The sequence below is a fragment of the Furipterus horrens genome, unplaced genomic scaffold (assembly GCF_987537825.1).
Source record: "Furipterus horrens unplaced genomic scaffold, mFurHor1.1.pri manual_scaffold_2, whole genome shotgun sequence".
Taxonomy (NCBI): domain Eukaryota; kingdom Metazoa; phylum Chordata; class Mammalia; order Chiroptera; family Furipteridae; genus Furipterus; species Furipterus horrens.
In genome coordinates, this window is record NW_028327172.1 from 201,210,007 (window position 1) to 201,236,943 (window position 26,937).

Below are 26,937 nucleotides of genomic sequence, written 5' to 3' on the forward strand. Positions count from 1 at the left end.
GCCAATATAATGGGCAGGGTAAATTCTAGATTCCTATCATCTCTTTCATAGAACAAAAAGACTGAGTTGAAATGTGGTCAGGGTTATATGCTAAAAACATTGAACTAAGGCGGGTAAGACGTTAGTCTGTGGAACGTAGCCAAACTCATTAATCAAACTATAGGGGCTGCAGCCTCCAACGACAGTATCTGCTGAGAGAACCATACAAATGCATGACACCAACAGGAAAAGGGTGAAAAGTCAGAAGAAGCACTTCCCATAGCAAAATATAAAGAGTGGTTTCAAAGATAATCCAATGCATATCAAGACAGAAAAAGCTGCGTTTTACACATTAGTCTTAATAAAAGTCTATTTCCAGTAGTAACAAAGAAAAGAAATATGAGGATTACTAAATCCAATATTTTCATCAGTTATTGAAGAGAACCCATTATTATTCAATCAATACACACGTGTCAAAATCTACATGTCAGCAACTGTAATTGCATTATTGATTAAACTTATCTAAGAAAACACTCTTCTGAACTTACATAACAATAATGTATTCAACTGCTTATTTAGAACACAATTATGCAGAGGTTTAAAGCAACCATCTCACTAAACCTACATCGAATGATCCATCTAAGAAAAAATTCAGGAATACCCATTACAAAGTTGCCAGGAGTCAATACAAAAAAAAAAGTTGAAAAATGCATCTGAAAATGCTGTTCAGAAGAAATAAAGAACAAAAATGCAAGTATTTCCATAAAACAGGTTTGGTATGAAACTTTCAAGAAGAAATACTATACTTTGGGGAGTGATGAGAAGATTTTGGAAAAATGAACACCACTGAGTCTAGAGTAGTAGAAAAAAATAATCTGCCTGAGTTAAATAGAAAAATAATATAAAATTTAAGGGAAATGTAGCATAAGGAAATGGAGCTTCATTAAAATCAATACAGTTGTGTGTGAAAAACTGCGTATGAAAAGGAAAAACCCATTTTTCAAACTTTCCATTTACTTATTCATGATTTATGAGTAAAAAAGTTGGTCAGCAATGCATGCCTTAACAATAACCAGAAGCATGCCTTGTTCTTCAAACAACAGAGCACTATAGAAACAAATGATCACATACATCATATTTTACAAATAAATCAAGGAATAGCAGTTAGACATGCCGTGGTACAACTACATATAAAGTAAAACAAATATGAGAAAGCTAAATAACTCAAAGACAAGATAATTCACCAGTGGCGAATTGTGTCTCCCCAAAATTCATATGTTGAAGTCTTAACCCTCAGTAATCTGGAATGTAACTATCTGCAGACAGGTCCTTTACAGATAATTAAGTTAAAATGAGGTCATCAAGGTGGGCTCTGGTCCAATGAGACTAATATCCTTATAAAAAAAGATTAGGACATAGACAGGTGAGTGAAGGAAGACCACATGAAGACACGGGGAGAAAATTGCTATCTACGACCCAAGGAAGGGGACCTCAGAATGAACTCGGCTGACACTTGGTCTAAGACTTCCAGTTTCCACCAAATTCCTGTTGCTTAACCCACTTAATATGGGATAATGTGTTATGACATCCCTAGCAAACTAATGCAATGTGATACTTTGTTATGATAGCCCTCACAAATCAATGCAATATCTATCATCTACATTTTCAAAAGAGCCTTGTCTACCTACAAAAGAACACACTATGGTCAGATTAACTAACAAAACTACCCTAAGGGCACACATTATGGGGAGAGATGAAGTGGATTACAAATTGCACCTTTGTAAAACCAAATAAGAGTAAGTTAGTTAAACAGAAAAAGCATTTTTCATGGTAGTCTATTATATATTTTTGTAAGCAAATTTTACTTTAAAATAACTAATACATGACAAGGTATTTAGTAAATGTCAAAATTTCTAACTGACAAAGTGAAGTCAAAATGTTTCACAATTAATCAGATTCAAAAAATTCCTGCTCAAATAAACTTTATATTCTAATATTAATCTTATTTAATATTTATTAGTAACGATAATAGTTATTTCTGGTCAATGAATCAAGCATTGAAAAATCAAGAATTGAATTAAATTGTATCAAAGGCCCCAATCTACCATTTAAAAAACAACAAATATATATTTCTTAATTTAGCAGCTTCTTCTTTTCTTTTTTCTTTTTCTTTTCTTTGTTTCTTTTTGTTATTGAAACAAGGCTCCCAGGGTGTTTGGCACACTAATCTGAAAGATAAATGAAAGAGGTTAAAATGGCCCTACCACCATGTACTCACATTTTGAGATAATATCCTAATGAGATGTTTTCAGATGACAGAATACTTGATATGATATACAGATTTTAGTTTAAACAAAGAGCAAAAACTGCATGAACAGTATATAAATTTGAAATTTTCATTCTTCACATCTTAAGTTTTACATTCAGGAAAATGATAGCTTAGACACTTAAAACTCAACAAATGTCAATACAAATGTATTTAAATTTCCTGAGACTAAGTCAATTAAGTAAAAAAATAAATAAATAAATCTAAGGATACCCCAGAATTTAAATGAAAAATAAATTTTAAGGATATATACGTGAATGCATGCTCTTTGTACAGTTTTGGTTAAAGTATTTACTGGAAGTCAGAGTTAAAGTACTTTGTAAAAACTGTGTCACTTGCTTGGCTGTACTATGAGCAGAATTATTTAAACACTTAGTGCCCCATTTCTCGATCAGTACAACCTCCTTTCTTTGCCATATGGCACTGGGGTCAGGATATTATGCTATCATAAAAGCTCATATCCATTCTATACTTGACTTGAACTCTTTCATAATTGTTTTTTCACCTTCCGTCATTCTCTTCAGACAAGGAGATGGAAGCTAAATGACTTCTTCAGGGGCACTAGGCCAGCCAGCATTATGCTATTGATTTAGATTAATAGTTTTTATTTTCCCCATTGGATTGACCCCCTGAGCCTTGTCAACACTTATTTCATTTCCGTAAAATAGGGATAACACCACTTAACACCTGGGTCAATTGAGTGTCTCTGTAATTATTCTCTTATACATGCAAAGTACTTTGAGTACAGAAAGTAAAGTGCAGTCTTTCAAACTGCAAGGTGCTTAGAATAGAGAAGAGATGGCTTGACAAATATTATAACTCTGTTTGATATTTTGGATGAGTGAACATTTGGCAGAGAATTATATTTATTCCCTGCTGTTCCATAGTGACTTTTTCTTGGGGGGTCGGGGGTGGGTGCTGGTTTTTCTTTTTACTAGAGTACCTAAATTTAAGCTTGCAAATATTATTATTATTTCAAATGGTTGTCATGGGAGATTGAGTGTTTATTCTATAAAATATTTTTATCACTTTATTTAATAGTCAAACTCTCTTTCTCAAAAGCCCAAACCCTTTTATCCTAATATATTTTCTAGCATTTTTTAAATTACTTCTTAATTTTTTGATAATAAATTATTTCATTATTTGATCTTATAAAATAAAACTTACTTTTTATTTTCTACCATCCTCTCTTTCTTTAATTTTTTACTTATTTACAAATTGATAGAGCAAGAATGTTTGTTACTACTGTGGTGGTGGTAGTAGTTATAGATGTTTTTATTTTGGGGCGTATCCTAAACTTCTACACAACTGCTAGCTATGTTGGCACAGATCACAGATTTAGTAGGAAATGTTTCATCATGATCAGACCTCTTGATCTCCAAAGCAGGGGCTTTTTTTTCCTCTTTATCATGTCAATTATTATCTATCCATCTATCTATCTATGTATCTGTATTTATTTCTGGTTAAAATATTTTCTTCTTAAATCCTTTTTATATGCCTTTTTTTTTCTCATTTTCTTGTGCGTGTGTGTGTGTGTGTGTGTGTGTGTGAGAGAGAGAGAGAGAGAGAGAGAGAGAGAGAGAGAGAGATTTGTTCCTAAAGTAGAAATTTGACTGTAGAATAAAAGAAGCAATTTGGAAAGATACTATGTCAATTAAAAATGTTTAGTACTCAGAAATGCTGTATGATTGTCCTAAGTTAGCAAATTGTGTAGGATCATTTTAGTTTCCTCTCATTGATTAATCTTCTCAGCTCAAATCCCAGTTGTGACAATTAGCTCAAATAATGTGTGCATAGTATTTTCATTGCACTGCAAGACGTATTTCAACTTTTAGAACGACTTTTACTGTGACTCATATATTACCATAAAATGGATTTGCTTATGTGTGAAATTAGATATTGTTTCCCAAAAGGGAAAACTGTTTTGCACATGAGATGAAATTGGAAAATAGGATAATTTTTTCAAATACAGTGCTAAATGGTATATTATGCCCTGCAAAAGCTTTGCACTCAGTTGCAAACTGCTCACTTGTAAGTGCTTTGCAGTGTAGTTAGTTATTGTCATGATATCTCCAAGAGAGTTTGGTTAAGTAATTCAGATATTCTACAACTTGAATAGTGTCGACATGTCCAATCTAAATCTAACAAAAAACATTTTGCTGTATTTAATGTATTTCACACTTAGAGATTTATATCTGTTGTTATAAAATGTATCTAGAGTAATAAAAGTTATGGTGTTCTGGAGTTTGCAAATCATTCAATGTTAAGCTTTCTTCTATTATTTATCCTAGCAAGCTTTATAAAAACAGTCTCTTATCACATGTGCACACACACACACACACACACACATGCGTATTAAAATCTCATCCCATCTTCAGTTTGAAAATAAGCTTTTTAAAAAAATCAGTGAAAAATATGGATTTGAAGAAGGCTTTAATTTTTTATTTTTTTAACAGTAATTCTTGTCTTTTCCACTCCAAGTCAGACTCATAGATAGAGAGCAGGACGACGGCTCTGGTGGGGAGTAGTTTCAGGGGCAGAGGGATCAAGCAAAAAGGTAAAAGGACTCATGGACATGAACAGTATTGTGGTGATTTCGGGGAGTGCTGGTGGTACAGGGGAGCTAAATGGCAATGGAAAAATACAGTAAAAAAATTCTACTAAAAAAAGAACTAATATGAGGTTATTAAGTAAAGTTGTTACGATACACAATTACAACATTGTTTTTAAGTATCTGCATGACCTGTGCTACAAATATTGCATATTGAATTAGTTGTACATTGTAAGATAATGTATATTACATTGTAATGCAACACAATGCAAAATCTACATTGTATCTAATTTTGACTCAATGCTATAATGTGTACATTAAATGCACATACATTTTATTGAAATTGTATAAACATATGGTAGCCTATAATTTATCAATACCTATGTGATATCTATGTTATATATGATAAAGATGGCATAAGCTTGTCGGTGATGAAAATCCCATTTAATGAATGCTTTACATAAAAAAACAAAGAATCAATTCTACTTTGAATATTTCAAAGCATAGAAAGCAATCTAGCCTTTCAGTTCCTTACCTTCAGTAGTTTATTTGTTCTTCTTTTAATAGGAACACTTGAATCACTAATTTTAAAATCAATCACATAGATCTCATACATAAGTAGTCTTTATGACTATTTCTAAAAATGCAAGATAACTTAAATAAAGTGTATAGCACTATTTAGGATTTTGCTTCATTAAGGATAGTGCTTTAAAATAGTCAAGTAATTTTTTTGGGAGGGGTGAGGAATTTGGAAATTAACAACAGACACACTTATCTTATGCTTTACATAAGGTTATAAACAATATTGTTAAAACATGCAAATTAATAAGATAAGCTAAATTTAAGATAAATTTAGTAATTTTATTAAGGTTTATATTGTTGAGTTCACATTCACACTGGTATTGAAAAATCCAAATATAGGCAGTTGATTAATGGTCTCTTTCTTCTTGTTTGCTACATACATCATTAGCAGACTGATCCTGTCCTAACCATCGTTCATTCATGTGACAGAATCGATTCATTCAATGCACCTATATTGGCTACCTGTAATCTTCTATCCAGTTTCTGAAAGGCTCCAGGAAGTTGTTTAACTTCCTGCCTGATTTTCATTCCTTCCCCATCTAAGACTTCCAACTTAAACAACTATATTTCTCTTATTTTATCAAACAAACGTCTACTTTCTGGTGAACTACAACTCTATCATACTTATTTCCACTTATCTTTATTCATTCATGTCCCCGATAATCTAACCTTGGTCCCTTTTGAGCTGCAGCACTTGGATGTGTAGTTAAGCTTTGTTGTCACCTAATAAATTTTTGTTGTCTGTCCTATACATTAATTATCTATTAAACTACAATATGAGTATTCGTAAACTCCAGTCCAGGATCAACCTTTGTTCCAAATGTTTCTCTCTTTATTAGTTAGTTAACCACACAGGTCACATCTATACAATTTATATAAATTTAATCCATGTTTTCTATTATCACACTAGCTAAGGCCCCCATCATATCATCAACATAATTACAGAAGCCATCCAACTCATGGTTCTGTTGACTTTTCTACATTGTCAACAGATTCTTATTACAAACTCAAATTTAAGCACTCCGTTAGTTTCATACTGTTCTCTGAAGACCTCCAGTGCAGGAGAGGTGAAATCCCTTATACAACAGGTGCTTCAGTCTTGGCTTACTTTTCTCTTCTGTCTATTTTCTCCTTACTTCCACTGGTGTGCTGGATTTTTCACTGTCTTCAAAGACACCTGGCTCTTTGTATATTTGCTTATACTGCTTGTTTAGAAAACCATGAAAATTGATATAAGAAATCGTAACAAAATAGGTCTCTGGTACTCTGTAACTTAAATAGAAATATTTCCTGTTAAAACTTATTTCTTACTTTCATTCAGAATAAGGCAATGCTATAGCCTTCATTATTCCAGAACTCCCTTATTTGATGGAAACACCAGCATAATCTATTGTCATTTCATCAAAGTACATCCTTTATATCAGAAGATCTCAAACTTTTTAATCTCACTTGTTTACATGTTTGAAAATTACTAAGGTTGCATTTATATGGTTTATATGGGTTTATAAAATATCTATCAATATTTATGGTATTGGAAAGTAAAGCTAATTTAAAATAATTTTGTGTTAATTCATTTAAAATAAAAATAATAAACCAATTGCATGTTATTAAAATATTTATGAAAATTAACTGTATGTTTTTAAAAAGTGAAAAGAGTGGCATTATGTTACATTTTACAAATTCTTTACTGCCTGTCTTAGTAGAAGGTGTCCATGGTCTCCTATCTGCTTCCACATGCAATTGTTTGCAATGTGTTGTTTTGGTTGACATATATGAAGAAACTCCAGTCTCACAAAGGCAGATGATTGATGCATATAAAATGTCCATATACAATTTATATAGTTTATTATTTTGATGCTCAACATAGGGACTAATCAATGTCTTGATTAACAGCACCCATGTAAATTTATTTTCTTACTCATTAGTTGATGCTAGTGTTTTATGACTATTTTTTAAAGAATCAAAAATTTATGTAAAATATAGAGGGAAAGTATTCTTACTATTATGAATTCTGAAATGCTAAGCCAGTCATGTTTTCAAACTTCTCCCTTCTCTCCTCATTGCTCCATCCTTAGGCTTTCATTGCTCTGTTGCTTCCCTGTGCTTGTGATACAGTTGGGTGTTTTCTAGAAGGTTATCTTCTCATCCACATACCTCCTTACAGCTTTTGAGACCAACAGATGGAGCTTCTTAAATGTCTGCATTTCTGGACTCTAACACCTCTTTTCTCTCATTAAGTATCTCTGGAAAACTATATCATTTTTAAAATAGATAAATAAAATGGTGTTATACTTCTCTAATTAAATTGGGGAAAATATAATGAAAATATAGCAGTATACCGTTATTAACTAAATTGGTTAAATGTATATAATATGTAGGAAGTAATATTTCCTGATTCAGTATCCTTTATAGCTTTAGATGGTACACAAAGCTTATAACACACATATATTGAATAAAGACATGTATTTGTGTTAGATAGGTTGTAATAAGGACCCTGATTAAGGGCTCCATGTACCCATACAACAAGCTTTTGCAGCTCCTTCCATCAACAAGTGAAATATTTATTTCCCTACTTTTTAAATCTTTGTTGGACTGGCAATTTTTTTCAACTGAAATGCAATGGATACTGTACAAGTTCTGAGATTTGTTCTTAAGCATCTTAAAAACAAAAACAAATTATTCTCCTTCTCTTCTACCACCACCTACCTCTTCCTCTCCCTACCCTCTCTTTCTCTTCTGTAAATCTCCACCATGAGCAGAAGTTTAGACTAAGATTTGGAAAGTTTGTTACTAAGCAATAAACAACTGACACAGCATTTTCCACGATTATATGCTTTTTCTTCTTTATGACTCACTTTCCGGAATTTTTTTTTTTTTTTTGCCTGATATCAGAAATGTAATTGATTGCATAGTAAAAAAAAATACACTTTCCATACTTGAGGTATGTAAAATCCTAATTTTTAACAAATTTTATGTGTCATTTGTATTAAAGCATTTTCCTCAGTCAACGTTCTCTGTGGCTCTAGGTGGATAATCAGGAAAAGCGACAATACTCTTGTCATAGAGAAAAAAATCTTTTGGAAAAAATGCTGCATGCTAAACTTTTCTTTTTTAATTCAGCACTACCTTAAAATAATTTATTTTTAGTATTTTATGGTGCTGCCCTTATTTTGGCCTCACAGTATATTACATATGACCCTCATAAATTCTTAAAACAATGATAGTTAAATTAAATAATTGGCAGTAGACGATTAATTTCCATTTCCTGCTGCTAATTTTTATTACAATAAAGATGAATCAAATCCTTCATTCATTAAGCAAACAGTGTATCCACTCTTAACCAGGTGGGGATAGGATCGTAACAGTGCCTACAATAGAGAATACAATAAAAGTGTACTCTGCCATTATAAAGCTTATGGTAAAGCAGAGGAAGACAGAAATCATTCAAGGAACTACACAAATTATACATCATAGTAAGAGCTAAAAAATAATAGGATTATAAAAGAAAATTGGGGCTAAGGTGATTTATAATTTAGATTGGGGATCCATTAAAGTATCTTATTAAAAGTGACATTTATCTGAGTTGAAGGTTGACTAGAGAGCAAATATATTACAAGCAAGGAAAAGAGAATGCCAGAAAAAAGAAATAATATGTGTAAATGTTTTAAATTGGAAAACACTTCAGTATTTGAAGAAAGCGTGGTTGAGTGGGAGAGAGGTGATTCTATATCAGGTTGGGGAGGAATGTGGGAAGTTGACCTTGTGTGGCCAAGTACCCCCTGAGGAGAATTATACATTGTATCTTAAGTGCATAGTGAGTCAGTGAGGATGTTAAAGAATATCCGGAATATTATCTAATGAATTCCGTTCTGTTTCTTTTTTTTTGTTGTTGTTAGTTAAGCATTTTACAGGTAGAAAGTGCATAAATCGTAAATGTATATTTATAATATTCAGGATTCTCCAGAGAAACAGAACCAGTGAGAGAGAGAGAGAGAGAGAGAGAGAGAGAGAGAGAGAGAGAGAGAGAGAGAGAGAGAGAAGTGAGGTGAGGGGAAGGAGAGAGGGAGAGATGGGGAGAAAGAGACAATACACAGATGATGATAGATTATGGGGGCTGAGAACGTGAAAAGTCAAAGTCTCACGATTTGACATTGGAAAACTGGGGACCTAGGGAAACCAGTAGCATAGTTCAGTCTGAGTCTGAAGATCTGAGAACCAGGGGAGCCCATGTGTTATTAATCCAAGTCCCACAGCCAATGAAGCAGGAGGAGAAAATGAAGCAAGAGGGGGCCACTTCTTCTTTCCTCCAGCCTTTGTTTTGTTCACACCCTCACAGGATTGGGTGATGCCAACCCACCTTGGGAAGGGTAGCTTGCTGAACTAGATTCACTGATTCAAATGCTACCTTGTCTAGAAACATCTTTATGGACACACCCAGAATCTAAGGCCCCTAAAGTCAACCAAGTTGACACATAAAAACAAACCATCACAGCATTCAAAGAATAATTACCAAATGAACACATCTTTGTAAACTGCACCTGTTACCAGAGACCACCTTCAAATCCTCAGTCCGTTTTTAACCCACCCTTCTCCTAGAGTTGATCACCCCCTTCACACCCAACACTTGAGTTTTGCTGCTTTAAGATTTTGTATAAATGGTAATAAATATCTGGTGTCTGGCTTACTCTGTTCTATGTAATATCTGTTCCCTGCAGCAAAAGTAGCTCATTTAACATATTTTCTGTAAAGTGTTCAGTATTCTGACTATACCGCAATTTATTTATTTATTTATTCCATTATTGGTGGACATTCAGGTTGCATATGGGTTTTTCTATGAAGCTAATGTTTTTGTACCTGCTGTTTTGTTTGTTTGTTTGTTTTGCACTTATGCCCACATTTCTATTGAATATATATGGAGGAAGTTGCTAGACCAAAGTACAATGTGTATTAAAATTTAGTAATAATAATAAAAGTTTCCAAATCTCCAAAGCCTATCGTACTTTAACTAGTATTATAAAGTAAAAAAATAAATAAATCTGTTATAGAAGAAAAAAATAAGAAAAACTTATTTATGGGGATCTTGGAATTTGGATGGAAAGAAAAACAAATTTCTCCTGAGACTTTATACTCACAAACTGGCCCTCTACTGGACTGTAGCCAGTGAGCTGAAACTTTCAAGTTGAGGATTTATTTTTAAGTGATCCCATGGAAGTACCTTCAGGTACCAGGCAGAAGCAAATGTAAGTACTCTCCAGAGGAATGATTCTTTCAGTCAGTCCCTACAAAAATCCCATAGATAATGTTCCAGAAGAAGTAAAACCACAGTTTAAAAAAACAACACATCAATAATTTTGTAAAAAATGTTACGAGCGAGAATTTACAAAAACAGAAGGACCAAAAGTCAGATTACTAAAAATTACAACTACTGAGGTTAGAAGACAAAATAAAATTTAATTAAGTATATATATTTTTAGACAAACAAAATAATTAAAATATGAATAATTGACAATATACAATAGAAATATGAAACAGGGCCAATTAAGCTGAACTATGTAGATGTATAATTTTGCAAATAGAATCACCATGGAAGAAAAAAAGAGGTTAAATACATTAAAGAAAAGATAACATGGATAATTAAGATATGCTTAGATGCATAAGAAAAGTAAGTGACAATACTCAGACATAATGGCTGAGGATTTTCCTAAAGTTAAAGAGAATAAAGCTCAGATTCAGGAATTATAATCAATTCTTAGCAGTATAATTAAACAAGAAAAACAAACTGAGACAGATTTTTTATAGACTTATTACCATGAACCATGCATTAGAACAAGAAAATGACTTCGTTATACAGAACTGTTTACATAATGGCATTTGTATCATTGGAAATTTATATATGATGCAAGTAAACAAATAAGTACAGATTTTCTTCCTGATCTGTCCACCTAAACTTCACAACTTCTGCTTCATTCACCTGGATTTAATTAGCCAAATATTAGCTCTATCTGGATTTTAATAATTATCTACCCTCTAACTGAAGACAGTTGAAGCAGCTAATTTGCTGTTTTTTACTAATTAGCTATTTGCAATAGAACTTCAAAATGCTACCCTAATCTATGCCTTTATTTCCTTGTTATATGCAATTGCCTGTTACTTCGTTTAAGTAAGTTATGTCTTTAACAGTAACTGTCTAGAAGTTAGATCTGCCCTCCATTGGATCACTGTTGCCTGTACCAGTTATTTTAATTTTATGACATTCCAGGCCATATGTGATAGGTAACCACATTCCATACAGCCTGGGCACTGTATTTCACTTTTACCAGTTATCTAGGGACCCAACAGGAAAATGTACATTGTTAGAAAGTCTTCCTAAGACAACTCTCTGCTACGATGGATTGATACGTTCTCAGATGTACAAATAAATGAATTTTCTCACAAATTAATGGTGATTTGTCTCATTCTTCTTGTCAGAAATGGCAATATCTGCTCTGCATACAGGTCAAGGAGGAGGACAGGATGGAAAAGCCAGTTCTTTCTCTGTTAGCAATTAGAAGCTGCTTGATGCTTTAAGTGCCTGTGGATAAATAAAACTACTGTAACTGCAGAGCCATATTTAGAATTGTACATGCACTGAGACACTTTGACCTGGAGCAATAAACTACTAGGCAGTACTTGAACTGTGCTATCAGTTAATTAGAAAATGAAAATGTAACTGAATAGATTAATCCAACAGCTTACACAAGCACAGTGATAGTATCCTAGTACCTATACTATTTTTTTATTTTTCCTCTTTTTTTTTCTTTCAATAACCATCCCATATGTGAACTTTCAATTATGAAGAAGCCCGTAAAAACAAGTTATTTGCCATTTTTCCATTTAATGGTATCAACAAAACATTTTATTCATTTTTCTTGAACATAAAAACTGTACCATGTTCATCTTATGAAGCTCATGAATGACCAGAACTTTAAGTCAGTGGTTCTTGAACATGGCCTCACCAATAGGCACTAACTTAGATATTCATTCATTTGTTCTTCCATAAACCTTTTCTTGAGTGTTTTCTATGTACCACGCAGCAAGGTAGGTAGCATGTAGAATGAAAAAATAGATGATAAGGTCACTGGCTTAGAAAACTTTAGTTTTTAGGCAGGAAAAATATGAAATATATATATATATATATATTTATATATAAATGAACATCAAGTACATAAAATAATGACACATTTTGATTTGTACTATCAATAAAATAACATATGTTGCCATGAAAGTATTTATCAAGTGAGTCTACTTTAGAGTGGTCAGGAAAGGTCTCTATAAAGGGTGACTGTTTGCTTCATGAACAATGTTGTGGTCAGTCATGCCAGAGAAGTGGAAAGAAAAATCAAGGTCATGAGAACAAGAAATGAATTCCTGACCCCCATTACCTATCCCTCAGTTAAAACTGGTAGAATATGCTAATTACAATTTAGGAAGAAAAATGTGGCATTTCATGAGATTAGGAGACAAGCTAGATATAGATCAATGGCACGTCTGATCTTATGACACAGGTTTTGGGTTTTATTCTACATAGTGTACTGCAGAAAATGACTGAATAAATGTAAACACTGGAGTTACATACTCTGACTTGAATTTTAAGAAATAATATATAGAGTGCTATATGAAGAATGGATTTGTTCTCGATTTGAAGAAAGTGGGAAATAAATTAATTGGTGAAAATGTTGTCTTTCTTTAAGATGGTAGTAATAGAGATGGAAAGGAGTGGAATCCTAGGTTTTGTCTCTAGCAATCAGTTTAATGCTTATGCCATTTCCTGGGCATGAGATGAAATCCTGGGCAAGAACTATATTGAGGGGAAAATCATGACTCCTGATATGGCTATGCAAAACCTGAGATACTTAAGATATATTCAAATGGATTTGTCAAGCCAAGTGTTATACTTTTAGAACTCAAGAGCGGCATGTAGAATAAAAATATGTATTTTGGAGTTATTGACACATAGGTAGAGTTTAATGTCATGGAAATTGTTGAGTTATCTTAAAGACAGGAACTTCAAGATTTAGATGTCAGGTCAAATTGTGAATGGAGCCTATCAAGAAGTAGCCAGTGTGGGAGGAGAACCCCCAGGAGAGAATCATCTGATATGGTACAGTTATGTTCTATGTAAGGTAGAAAATGTAAAGGATGTTTTCAAAAGCAGTGATCAGTTCTTTGGGATATGACTGATGGTTCAAGTAAAACAGGGAACTGAAAACGTTGAGCAGATTCGTTTCATAGAGGATACTGTTGATGCTAACGAAAGCAAAGCTTATTTAGCCAGTCACTTGGTAGGTACTGCTTTTCTGAGAAAGATTCACTCAGGACAACAAAGAATAGACTTAATTCATGTAGGGCAATAAATGTACATTAGTAACTCTCTTCCCTTATGACACACAACACCAATAAAATTGATGTGATCATCCACCCAGAAGCGGAACCTCTGATCAGCAGAGATGGTTCTTCCTGTTCACCCCACATTCCCACACATTACATTAGGCCAGATTCTAGCTGGAAAGAATGTTTTCCTGATTGTATTTTTTTTTCAATAAATGATTTTATTCAGAGCAATAATGGAACAGGTTTATGGAAATTGTGTGAATGATACTCCCAGACAACTTGAAGTATATTACCACTGCTAATATAAAGCAGACAACTATTCTATAAAAACAAACATTTTTTTTGATAAGGTAAATAGCTAGATATTACAAACCTCTTAAGAGATTTTTTAAACCAGTGATTATATGTGAAGGTTGTTTAATACTAAAAGCACAGTATTTAAAAATTTTCATGACTAGTTGTAATTTTTCAACTCATGGACATTTTTTACATGGACATTGTTAATCTATTTGTAGTTTAATGAAGTTCCTTACCTCTTCTCTCCACTGAGAGTACTTAACATTTTTATTCTTCTGGAATTTTCAGAGCACGGTCTCATTTTCAAAATTCCATAATAACACTATATTATACTTTGGATTTATGATTTTCAAAAGTGGATGTTGAAGTTAGGAGGCACGCCTCTTAGAGTGTTGAGAGATATGGAGTTTTAAAAAGTAGTTTTTAAATTACCAATGTGTTAATTTATTTGTAAGTCAGACATTTTCCTCAAAATATAAATATAAAAAGGAGCATAATTCTGTTACATTTTTTTCAAAACAGATCCCATTTAAAAGAAAAACAACTGTTTTGTCTTAGAGAAGGTATCCAACTATTTTTTAAGGTAAATTGTAATACATGCAAATTGGAAAAAATCCAAGCAGAACCAAAAAGTATAAATGTAATACACAGTTCTCTCTTCACTACCTCCTATACAACAATATAGATGACTGGTTAATTTTTATTCAAGTATTATGTTAATTAATATGTTAATATGCATATAACTAAATTTACACATTTTAATCAGGATCTCCTATAAAAATAGAAAGCATTTCTTTTACTTATTCTAGTTTTGCTAATTTTTTTTCACTGCTGTTAGAGAGAGAGAGAGAGAGAGAGAGAGAGAGAGAGAGAGAGAGATTAATGTAAGAGAGAACATCAATTAGTTGACTTCTGGTGCATATGCCCCAACCAGGGATTGAACCTATAACCTGGTTATGTGCCCTGTCAGGAATCAAACCCACAGCCTTTCAGTCTACAGGACCACATTCAAACCTACTGAGCCACACTGGTCAGGGCTGTTCTCTAATGTTTTAATGCTTTATTATGGAAAATCTTAAATACATTACAGAGTTGAGAGAGCTTTAGCTCCAAGCAATGAAATCTTTTTAAAAAGAAGATTTCATTGACACTTTAAGAATGCTCATTTGAGTTCCCAGAGAAACTCATACTTACTCTCATCATATTATAAGTCTATAATCTATCCTTGGGATATAAGTCATGTCTGTCTTGTTTTATATTATATTCTAAGAACCAACCATAGTATTAACATATAGTACTTATTTAATAATTACATATTAAATTATTAAAATTAGTAGCAGTTTTAAAGTCCAGTGTGTATTTATTTGCACGTATCTTTTTAACATTTTTCTGCAAGTTATGTTTCTTTCACTACTGCATTGTATCCTGATAGAATAGTGCTCAGCATGTAGCTCAATAAATATAGCTTGAATAAACACCAATGAGAATAATTTTATGATATTACAAAATGATATGACTGTGTGCAGCATAGACTTCCTGATTACAGGACCTACCTGTCTACACCTATACTTTCTCAGGGCCGACAATAGTGCCTGGCACATGGTAGACTGCTAACATTTTTTATTGGAAACACAAGTGAAAGAATTATCATTAATACCACCATGAGATTACTAACCATGAAACTATGCTTATTGAGAACAATTTTAAAAATAAAGGCTCAGTGTTACCATAGCAAGCACCCTCTGTAACTACACTATGAAATGATGGTGCAGTGGCCTATAGAATTTCCAGAATGAAAAGTTAACAATTAAGTTAGCTTTATGGTCTGATACTTCTGTTTCTCTTATATTAGTTATAACTTCATATGGACTAGAAATCATTAAGTATTGCTTTATTACATATAATAAATATTGATGGATTTCTGACAGACATATTTATAGTGTCAAAACATTTTTGTTTCTTATTAAAATATTAATCACAAATACTTGTCCTTTTACATTCCTCAGCTATATTTAAAAAACAGACTTAGCTATGATGAAATGCTAAAACTTTTTCTACCTCACCCCCATCTTTCCTCCATTTTATTACCAAAGTGACAAAATATTTCACCTATCCATAGGCACAATTTGCCATTTGAAGAATGAGTAAATGTCATTTAGTTTTTTTTTGTGAGCGTCCACCTGGCAGGTGATGCTTCTGTGTACATCTATCCTAAGATCACATCCTCAAAGTAAGAACAATAATGGTAGAACAAAATTGGCCTTGAGAGCAGCAATCTTAAGATAGCCTTTCCCTTCGTAGTATTAGAGGAAAATGTGTGTGATTTCTCCAACTGAAATGGCAAGCATAAAAGGAAAAGAAAAATTGTTCAAAGTGGCAGGGTCTCTGCTTGTTCAAATTCTCAAAATAGGGCTTAACATGCAATCTCATAAAACGCTAAATGAGGGGGGAAAGGGGGGAAAAAAGTTCTTTTATTGTATTCCCTCAAGAAATCACAGAGAGACAGATGGCCTAAATGAGAGGGTTCCAGGTCAGATGAGTCCTTAATAATCTTTCTTTTCTCCGACAAAGGAAAATATGCAGTGAACTGTGTGACAACTTTGTTCTCCCAGGAGAAAGCACAATAGTGAAGGAAGTGAGTTGTCTAAAAATGGCTACATCTTTGACAATGTTAGGTCATAACGCTTCATTTTCTTAAGTAATAAAAAAACAGTAAGTACCTTTCCTTTTATATTTTGCACTATCTTTACTCGGACATAAAACTCAAAGACGAAAGTCCGAAATAATGTGATTCCTCTTTTTTTTTTTCTTCTGTTCTATAGTGAGAGAAGAACAAAGAAATGTGTTTTACTCTGTCTCTGGGAAATGGATAATGGCAAAAACAAAAAGAGAAAGCAGGAACAGTCCAAACCAAAGCAATGTTAAAGTCTCACAGAGAACAGATTATGGAGCTCTAATTTCATTCTTCAACAGCAAGTAGGACTGACTTGAACTTCAGTCTTGCTCCAGACTTTCAGATCTTTAGTCAATAATGCTTGTGAAGTAAGATGCTGGACTAATTAGCATGATCCTTTTAACCATAATCCTCCTCCTGGTTTCAAAATAAACCAGTTTCTTCTTTCAAAAACTCAACACTAACATCCTTTGAGCATTACTAGGGAAAATCTTTGGTAGAGCATTGAATTTCGAAGAATCATGTCTCCTATATCAAACTCATTCTTCTGAATATTCTAGAATTATACTTATGGTATACATTCTATTACAGTGGAAATATTAAGGGTTTCGTTTTCAAATTCTGACTCTGACAGTACGTGGCCTTACTCAAATTATTTAACCTCACTGAATTGCAGTTTTCTCAGTATAATTTTTTTTAAACCTGTAATTCAGAAGGATGCAATGAAGGTTAGCCATCATGATAAATATAGAACACTTAACAGATGTAGTGTTTTTCCTTATCAAATATTATGACATTAATATTTGTGAGATATAAAGGGATGTAAAAATGAACCAGAAGAAAATGTCACACTTAATTCTTTTTTAAGTAACATATTCCAGGAGTGTGGACCAGAGATTGCCGAACTCCAGCTTACAGGCCAAATCCAGCCCATGCCTGTGAGTGTACATAAAGTTTAATTAAAACCCCAGCAGAAACAGAGACAGACACAGAGAGGGAGAGGGAGATGGATGCTTGATGGCAGCGTCACTCACTCATTGACTCACTTATCAAAGAATTTTTAAAATCTTTTGCATAGCAAGAGAAATATGGGCTAAGGAGGCAAGCGAGTAATTTACAAACTGATAACTGCAATACAATTTCCATATAACTAAGAAAAAGTCTACTTCTGGTAATATCTTTGTTAAGCACTAAATATAAGTGAAAGAATTGCTGTTTTAAAGAGGTTCAGAATAACTAATATATTTTAATTGCTTTAGTCATCAATTGCATAAATGTTTACTGATATTAATTGAATAATACCCATCTCTTCAAAGAAGTAGAAAAAATACTTACCTGGAAGGGGAGAGACCATGTTCAATCACTAAGGTGGTTTTCAGAGGGCAAGACTCCCCTGTTGCCCTTTAGGTTTACTGACCCCCTGCGATTTCTCCAAATGTGGGAAACTGCATAATTGGTGCTAGTGGGGAACTGTGTTCATGCTCTCCCCTAAAAAAAGTAGAAAAAAAAACACACATGCTTTCTTTTAAAAAAAGTAGAGGAAGAACAACACTTACAGAAAATCTCTGCATCATAAAGAAGAAAATTCACATCTTGTAACTTTCTTTTTTTTTAACTTCGTGGTACTTAAGTCATTTTAAAATTCTTATCTATTTTTTAAAGACTTGTTATGTAGTTGGAGTTCCTAGACTCATTCTCATCTAGATGTAGTGATTTTTTTCTTCCTGATTCTTGTTATTTTTTTTTTCTTCCCTACTAAGATGGAAGTTGCCTTAACAATCCCTCTGAGGTTTACAAAAGAGGAGCAGTACAAGGAGCAAGAGGGTGGTTGCTGTCTTCTTTGGAAACAGGAATTTTGTAATGAGAGCACATAACACCGAGTCTCCCCGAAGGCAGAAGAATAAAGCTTGGCTTTCCAATGCTGCATGTGAAATGATTCGCTAATTAGTAGTCCTAAAAGTTAGGGGAGAGAGAGAGATGAAGGAATAAAAGCCACTTATATGGTATTTCGTGTATGATAAAAGTGTTGTATGAACTTGGGTTCTTAGTGGAAAATGCCACTCTGTAAAAATCTGGTCCTCTAAGTGGGTTCCTAAAGCTTGCAGACTGATTAAAACCCAGCAGGTAAAGCCATAATAAACAAATGCCACCTGCTGCTGGAACAGGTGTTTGTGTCCTCATTTAGTAACAAAATGAAATGAGAAGATGCAGAGGGGTTAGAAGAGACCATTGCATTGATTACCAGGAGCCTGGCATCGTGTAATTCATTGCTGTTTGTCCTTGAACTTAATGCTGGGAGGTGTGATTTGCCAGGTTAGTTGATGATGCCTTGAGGATTAAACTGCAATACAATTAAGAAGACCTGCTTGGCTATCCCACGCTCAGTGCTTACATTTTTACCCTTTGGTTTATGGTTAACCTTTCTTCACCCTGCACTACTTAGAAATCAATTACAGGATATAAATTATCGAGAAGAGATCCTTTCACCGCCTTACAACAAATGAAACGAAACTATGTCTAATATAAGTTAAAGAACATAATATGTTGGATAGAACACTATGAAATTTAATGAGTACTTTTTAAATATAATCATGTCATATGATATTAGGCTGTTTACTCCACCCACATTTTTTTCTCCATCTCCATTTCTCACAACTATTCTAACACGCTCACCATTTATGGGAAGAAGAAAAACATGTTACCTTCATTGTTTCAGAAATGTTTGGTCCCTTATTTTTTCCTTAAATAATGTAAATTCGTGGAAGTCATTTTAGAATGATTCTGAGAAAATGTAATTGGCAGACTCAAGAAATCTCAGGGGAAAATTGTTTTCCAAACATGTTTTCATAGTTGCTTCTTTGCTATGAGCCTAAGTTATTTTATAGACAATGTTGTAAGGTAAAAAAGTAAACATGATAACGTTTTGACTACTTCAAAGAGTCATATGAATATAAAAGGCATTGAAATAGGAGTGTTGTTGGAAGCCCATGGGAAATAGATTGCCGCATTTGGAAGTAGGTGGTGAGTTACCTACCAAGGGCTTGCGGGTAGAGGGGAGATTTTCTGGCTCTTAAAACCTCTATCTGGGAGCAGAGGGTAAAAATAAAGAGCTCTTAGGAGACCACTTGGAAAGCTGATTATTTATACCCTTGTTTTGTGATCACAGTGACATCACCTACGACTCAAACCTGAAATACAGGAAGAGCAAAATGAAGCTGGTAGCTACACCAAGAGCAGGGAAAAGGGGACTTGATGCCTTGGGCAGTGTGTATGCCCAAACTGTTTCAGGGTGGACGGTGTGGAACATTTGCCTTGGACCATGTTTGGGCCATGATTAATAAACAGAAGGCATAACAGTATTTGGACCTCATACCTAAGAGCTTCATGGAGGGATGTTTTAGCTAAAGCAATATTTGTTGTTAGTATAAAGACATAATCTTACATGTTCAGAGGCTTAACAAAAATAGAATTTTATTTCTGCTCATATGAAGTCCAGGAAGGTAGGAAAGGACTTTCTTCCTGGTAGATATTTGGGAATGCAATGTCTTTCTCGACTGTGGTTATTGTAGGCTTTTAAAATTCACCTGGCTGCTGGGGAAGGTGTTTTTGGTGTAAATCAGGCTCTTCCACGGGATCATGAGGCAAGCATTCCAAGGAACCCCATGTGGGAGATTGGGGTGTGGCAAAATGGTTTATTTATGTAGAATGCTGCCATGCTCCCCTGAGTCACCTCTTCGTTTGTCACACCACGGAAAATCAGGGTCAGAAATAGAGTCTATGTCCAGAGATCTTGTGCCATATTAAAGCCCAGTTCAGTCCAGCATCTGGCTAGTTTAGCTTGTGTTCCTGGCGGCAAGCTGCTGCTGTGCTGAGGTATGGAGGCTCCTGCCTGGAGTCTGCATGTGGGCTCTGCATGGCCATTGGGATGCGGTTGCTAAGGTCACTTGGTTATGGAGAGAGGAGACACACGAGTGCATGGGACAAGTGCACATCACAATACAGCTTCTTTGTTCCCCTGTGTTTATATTAGCGTGAGTTTGGGATGACCAGGTGCTTTTTCAAAAGAATCAGTCAGCTTCCCTCTTTGGCCTAGCATGCCCCCTTGTACCCCCTAATAATCCAGTACCAAATGAGAGAAGGGTGGAGTGTTAATCCACTTGGCAGAACAATGCTATGATCCCCTGGGGTGTGAAGCTCTAGTTTCCTGGTGAAACAAACAGGTTCCTGCTCCCCAGTTTATTAAGCTTGATGTCTATTTTCCTTTGCTATCTTTCTTTTATCAATAACTAGTTAACTACCAGCAGTAACATTCCCTCTTGAAGACCTTAGGCCTTGTAATCTTACAAGGGTAAATGGATACAACTCTCATCTTCTGTAACTGATTTTTGCTTTCAGAGAGGCATAGTCCTGCCTATCCCCAGGCTTAGAGGGTCTTTCTAGCTGCTAAAGGAAGAAAGAAGCAAAAAGGGAAGGGAAGTCTTCACACAGAAAAGAGGGATTTTTACAAAGTCCAAGTTACTCGGCTGTCAATGGAAGGCCCACATGCGATGTCTAGATGATGGTGCTATATAGAGGATGGCCCTGCTGAACAACCTGGCACCCTTGTTGTGTGCTGGAGATGACCAATTTGACAAAGAGGTTAAAGGCATAATCCAAAAAATGAGACAGATTATAGCAACTAAAAAGTCTGGTGAGAGGTAAAAACTATGTGATAGAGGGAGGGACTAATGCTATAGTGTCCCAAGTTAGGTTGGAGAAATGGCTTCTGGGAGGAGGGTGAGTTACACCTGTCTAAAACATCTTGTTGACCATACTTAACTCAAATTATTATGAGGGGAACATTCTAAGATTTCCTGCTGAAGAACTGTGGGTCTTTTCTGTCCGAAGCATTTGGGCAGCCCCATACTTCACCAACTCACCCATCCAGTCCTGAAAGTAAGTTGATACAGCCATACCATTGAGTCTTATTTCAGGGGATGGTAATCCAGATGGGCTTCTATCGTGAGGCCTATCCTGTGTGAGAGAGCAATCAGGTAAACAAGGTCATAGATATGCAGCCTATGAAAACAGAAGGAAGAACACAAAGGCTAAACCAATTTCTGAGTCTGCAAGGCTGTCAGTAGGGAAGACTTCCAAACGCAAAGCTTTTGCTGGAATGAAGTTAAGCGGTGTCAGTTTGCCAGATCCTCCTTGCCTGCAATGCGAACCTCTCTGGTAATGTCACCGGGGGCTTAGGGAAATTCTGTACGGTGTACACAGACATGGACTTAAAAAGAAGTTTAGTGCCCAATAATTCCTAGTCCAAAGATGGGAGGAAAATGAAACACGACCCTAGACAGTTGAAGACAACTAGAAGAAATCAGGAAGTAGTTCCACTTACAGGTGAAAACAAAACTTTAAAGACCTGCTGCTTCCACATAGCTGTTGCAGTCAAAAAGGAGCCTAGAGTGACAGTTTTCCTTGACGGTCGCCGTTCTGTTTGCTGTAACTGATCTGCAACATTTTGGGAAAAGACAGTTTTGAAAAAAAAAACAAAAAACTGTAAAGACAGTTAACTGCACTACAGTCCAATATCCACCATTGGGCATTCTGATTTCCATTGACACATAATTCTACTCCTTTTCAAAGAGACTAGATTAAGTCCAGTTTTAATGTGGCCTGATTATTTCCATAAACACAAGAATATCAACTGATCACATAGGTTATTTAAATCTGCTTTGCTAGAATTTCACAAGGAATCTTTAGATTGAGCTTTAGTTAACCCCTCAGGGCATAGAAGATACGCAACACAGTTGCCGTCAGGCTTTGCCTGCGATATCTGTAGGTTTGGGTAAATTTCTGAAGTTCCTGAGGTGCCAAAAAGTGTCTTGAGGTTTCTTCTTTGCCATCTGTGAGGAGAGCAGCCTTCCTTCCTTACCTGGGAAGACTGCCATGAACTACGTGACCACACAAGGTAACAGGCCATTTCTGCAGTGGGCTTTTATTAGCTTTGAAAGTAAATCTCAGTTCCTTGAGGCTTTCTGGTGATATCCAGAGTCTAAGCATGTCTCTTTCCGACTAGATGTTTCAGTCAAATTCTTGGTGCATAAAACCACAATTGGAAGTTTTTCTTATTGAATTCAGGCAAAGAAGTGTATTGCCCTGACTCAGTCATTAGGAACTGACAATTTCTGGAGGGACCAGGTAGGGAGAAAAATACAAAGCAAAAGGAAAATCCTTGCCTTTTTAACTGAGTGAGAGGAGCAAACTCCAACTGTGCATTAGACAACGAAAAGATAAGCAATTAGTATTCTTAGGTTGGTTAATGTGTTTTGTAACTTTTAGAAACATAGGCTCCTCTACTGGCAAACACACTTGTGCTTTTGAGAGACATACTTTCACAAGACAGTTATTATAAAGCAAAACACACTGATTTAAAAAGTTGCAGGTGAACTAAATTACATTGATTTGCTCAGATAGCTCCCTCCAGAAACTTGCATTCCAAAAGATGGTTCAGATAAGAGTTCTTGGAGATCAGGTATTTGCATTACAAAGGCAGACTTCGGTTTCACCGAGCCAATTATAGGTAAGCCCTTTACTTGTGGAATCCAGAGAAAATGTTCTCCCAGTTGTCAAGTATGTACCCTTAAAGAGGGCTCTCTTGAGGTGGCTTCAAACCCGTGAAACTTTATATAACAGCTAAAAATCAGGTACTGTGGATGGAGGCTCTATTGCCTATTGTCTTCAGTGAGAGAAAACTTTCATCCTCATAGAAGAGGGTGCTATTGGGTGTCTGGGGGGAAATATGAGCATCCCCAAATTTCCCTGGCTCTTCTATTGTGTCACCAGAGCCTAGGTCTGGCACTGGGCCTTCCCCTTCTGGCTTCAGCATCCTGACGCCTGCATCTCACCCTTACCACATGGTAGGCTGAGAACATCTCAAAACAGCAATACAATTTTCCAGGTGTGGAGCCTTATCAACAGTCAGTGGTGCTCAAGCGATATTTAGATGGGTTTTTTTAACTCCATAGAGGTGATTCCGATGGCCTCTCGCCTTAATTACTGTATACTGGGGGTTTCTACCCTGGTATCTGCCCGTGAGGAGTCTCTAATATCTCCACTGTCTAGGGTAGAAAACCTCTTTTAACTGGCTTTTAGCATTTAGACAAGTCGTAGGATCTTCCATTCTTTAGGAGGCCTGGTAAATGGAGGCAACTTCCTCTAGAAGGGAGGGAGCATTCTCTGTTAACCTGGGCCCTGGGGTCAATTCTACTGGCCTTTTCTAGGGAGGGACTAATCAACATTTAGTCAATCTCCTAGACCAGTGAGGCGTTCATACTTATTAGGTATACCTGTAAGAGCATAAATGAGAACTAGGACCCTGGTGTCTTAGAGGCACAGACAAACAGATTGTTGGTAGGAGAAGCGAAGATTTACTGGTCTTCAGGCTGTGTGGCTACAGCTGCAGCTGCGATTACACGCAGAGCTGTAGTCAGTCCATGCAGCTGGGGGCGTAAGTGACTGCCAGAAGACGGGGGATCCCCAATCCTCATTCTGGGCAGCTGACCCAAGTGTGGCTTCAGCCACGGAGACGGCAGGCCTTTGCTACCGCTGAGCTGCAGGAGGCAGGGAGCCTGCAGCCATCTGACCGGCAGGGATGTGGCAGGACAAGGCAAAAGGGAAATGGAGGTGTGTTCCAGTATTGCTCACAGCTTGGCTGGGCTCGGCATTGGCTGAGGGATAGCCCCCATTCTGTCTGCCAGGTTGGGTCACCACTGAGGATGGGGATGAAGCAGCTGGGTGTGCTTGGGGCTTGGTGTGCCAGAAATAAAATCCCAGGCAGCAGTAGGTGTGGAGCCAGAAAATGGAGCAGTAGATGAACCAGAACATGTGTGCTGCGGAATGCTGGGCTGTAAGCTTCAATAAGCCTCACGCTAAGGTTCCCCAGTTCGTGGTGTTGAGAGAGCTGGCTGCCCCTGGGACCCCAGTAAACCATCATGACGCGGGCGGTGAGCGACGGGAGACTGGAGCTGTGCGCCCACACGGCGAACAGCTCCACTGCGCGCTGCCACCGAGAAACTTCTCCGCTTCTGCGCGCTTGGCTGGTGTGCGCAAACGGCAAACGGAGAAGGAACCCTGGGTTGCAATCTAGGTTTCATGGACCAGGAGAAAAGCGCACAACATCGGTGGGTGTGTGCATATCCCCCACACTCTGCGCTCCTCCGCGCCAGCTCCTCCTGCCCCATAGGGACCCAAAACGCTGGCACCAGCCTGGAAGCTGTACTAAGACCCAAGTGGCTGCTTTGATTCTCTGGGGGCATAGAAGGACCCCAGGACAGGCTAAAGAAAAGCAGGCCCTGCCCTCACTGCCCTCCATCCCGTGGGCAATGGATGTGGCTGAGGCTGGGGTTGCTCCGTTCACATCCATGAAGTTCACACCCACGAGGTTGGTGGGGGTGGGGGATGTTCTGAATTTGAGTTTGAAATGGCAACAACAGAGAGCCAAAAAAAAAAAGAAAGTGAAAAACCCACGCAGGCACCAGTAAAGGGAAGAAAGAGAAATCATGAATAAAATCCCCAGCCCAGGGAGGCGGGGTTCAAGCTCTCACCAGGATCCACGCCCACATCTTCTCCCTCCTCCTGGCTGGCTTGCTGACCATTGTTGATGGAAATGAGGCTCTTCCAGGGGACCGTGATAAAGGCATTCCAAGGACCCACACACAGGAGACTGTGGTGTGGCATTGTTTACTTGGGTGGAAACAGAAGCTGACCTTTGGGTTTCCTCCTATCTCTCTCCATCCTGCCATGGAAAAAGTCCAACTGTGTCCTCAGCAAGGCCGAGACAAACGCCAGTGTCCCGGGTGCCTGCTTCATATTAAAGCTCAGTGCTTTGGGGGCCTATGCCATATGCCGCAAACCCTGGTCGCTGCTAGACCCATATGCTCATGTGCTCCTGGGCGAGAACACGTGAGCGAATAAGGAAAATGCATTATTGGGTGGGTGAAAGCGAGAGCGAACTTCCTTGTTCCCCTGGTATTATGTAATATCAAGTTGGGTTTGGGATGGGACAGGTGCTTCTTGAAAAGAACCAATCAACTCTCCAAGCTTTCCTGGGCTCTTGATAGGTCCACCCCCTAGTTAGACAGACAGGACTCTTTAGTTAAGCACCTCTTCCTGTGCCCTCTTCCCCCCAAACAATCTGCTACTGGAGTGGGGAAGGGAGGAGTTTCAATCCCTTGGTGGAGAAATCTTATGATTCCCTGGAGTGTGAAGCTGTAGCTTCCTGGTGAAGCAGGTTCATGACCCCCAGTTTATTAATTTCAATGTTCCCCTTTCTTATTAATAATTATTCAACTACCTAAGGTAACAAAGGCATATCTAGTTATTCTCTTTGATCTAGAAATTATATGTGTTGGGTTTTGTCATATCCCATAGCTCCACATAGGTACAAGGAGGACGTCCCAAAATGTAACACCTAGCTAAGTTGCATCTTCCAAAAAACAACTCTACATATGAAAATAGAATATGCCTTTTGGTGGTTAATCCTTGGTCTTTCCATAACAAAGAATAAACTAATCAGAGGGATTTTGAGATGCTTAATGGTTGATGAATACATAAATCATCCAGGAGAGAGAGGTCCTTTATCTCTTTAAGAGAATGGATGTGTGAAATGTTCTGCAATTAGGCATGTGAGTGAATTTCCAAGGAATTCAATATAACACCATTGGAAGGAAATGTCAGCATTAAAAGTTTTCTGCAGCCAAATAAACAGTTAGGTGACTGTCAGCCCAGTCGTTCCTTTCCTGTTTCCTAAACTCTTTTCCTTTTTTGTTTTCCTAATCCTCAACCCAAGGCCCTATATAGTGGTTGGTAGCATAACGAAGAAGAAGAGAAAGAAGTAAAAGTGGAGAGAGGAAAGGAGCCTAACCCACCCATTCTCTCTCCAACTATAGTCCTACTCTCTTCTTAGAATAGAGATTACGAGTAGCTTGCAATGCACTCTAAGATTTTATTCTTTTATTAATATGTACTGGAATAAACATAAATTACTGCCCAGAGAACTTTTGATTACTTGAAAATTAAAGAAAAAGACTAACTTTTCATTTTAATCATTAACATGGAAAAACATTGCCCCAGGAATGAATTTAAAGTGTAGTAAAAAAAAAATGTTGATTTATA

At 36.4% G+C, this 26,937-nt stretch overlaps 1 non-coding gene across 1 annotated transcript; it reads left to right on the forward strand.

Annotated features, from left to right (window-relative positions):
• The first annotated feature begins 22,166 nt into the window (after positions 1–22,166).
• Positions 22,167–22,298, forward strand: LOC150020274 (small nucleolar RNA SNORA16B/SNORA16A family). The gene has a single exon (XR_016509483.1). It is a non-coding gene; the product is annotated as a small nucleolar RNA SNORA16B/SNORA16A family (small nucleolar RNA).
• The last annotated feature ends 4,639 nt before the right edge of the window (positions 22,299–26,937 follow it).